Genomic DNA, 1391 nt, shown 5'->3' with positions numbered 1-1391 from the left:
TCAGGCCTGCGTGCAAATCCCTTTCACTCATGTGCCCCCATCCAAGTTCTATGTCCTTCGCTGGCGGTGCCACCACGCCAGCTTTCTGCTCCCTTCCAGTTGTGATGCAGCTGTGCTTTGGGATGGAACGAGCCTTGTATTCTGTGCAATCTGGGCACGTCCAGGCTCTTCTTCCTTTAAAAGCTATTTCTATTCCTCTCCTTGTCTGCATCCCCAGCTCCTTCCCTTCCGCCACCATCAGCTCTTTTGACCAAAGGAGTATAGTAGCATTCCTCGGGCCCCAACCCTTCTTATGGGGAGAAATCAGCTTTCCTCCTTTGCTGGGCCAGAAATGCCACTCCTCAGCACCCATGCTCATTTGTGGATTCTTTGCCCCTGGTCACATGGCCCTTCCCAACTTCCTGTGGCCATCTACTCCCATTGTCTTTCTCCTACATCTAAAGAGCAGAAGAGCTTTAGAGGTGGAAGAAGCTAAGCAACTGCCCACTAGCACCCAGGTGCCAAGAGTGGGCACTTCATTACTCCTCAATCCTGTAGTCAGCTTCTCTCCCTCCACCCTTGCCAGACCCAGGATCAGCTGCTGTCTCTTCTAGATTTCACCTGTATATCATGGTCCATTTTCCATCGCCACCATAAGACTAAACTGCTCATTGGGCCTTTTATCTACAGAGGGCTTAGCAGGGTGCCTGGCAGGTTTACTGGATTTCTGGTTTAGTTACCAAGACTAAGTTATGGCCCACCAGGTTGTTGGCAAATGAGGATTTTTACTACCGTTGTGGAGATTAATTTCTATTGTTAACAGAATACCAAGCATGTTGGTTCTGAATTCAAAATGTGACCTCAAATGGTTCCTGTGACTATGGGCCTGTCACTTAATTCCTATTGCCTAGTCCAGTGATGGTGAACCTACGGTACAGGTGCCAAAGATGATACACAGAACATTGTAAGGACTTGGGTGGAGCTACTCCCCCCACCATCCTCCATGCCTGATTTTTTTCACACCCCCCACCTCTCCACCCAGCAGCCCAATGGGAGCTCACAGGCAGCAGAGCTGGAGGGGAGCTGAGCATTCTGGCCACCCTCCTCTCCCAAGCCTGGGGGTATTCCTCACATGCCCTCTGCTTTCTCCCTCTCCTGTGTAAAGTAAGTACTTTCCATTAGATCCAGAGCTCTTAATTCTGGTTCCATGAACATTTTTGGGAGGAGAAATATTTAGATTCTTAATATAAGATGGATTGTTTGAGGGGCTATCCTAGGACAGGTTTATAAAAGACCAATGGTGAAAGCCACAATAGCAAAACAGTAACAACCACCTTTTTTTCTTTTAAAAACAAAACAACCCATCAATAATGGAAATATTTTCTTTTAGGCAAACTGAGAGCACCACCAAC

Source organism: Monodelphis domestica, chromosome 2, assembly GCF_027887165.1.
Source record: "Monodelphis domestica isolate mMonDom1 chromosome 2, mMonDom1.pri, whole genome shotgun sequence".
NCBI classification, from domain to species: Eukaryota; Metazoa; Chordata; class Mammalia; order Didelphimorphia; family Didelphidae; genus Monodelphis; species Monodelphis domestica.
This window is presented reverse-complemented; position numbering follows the sequence as displayed.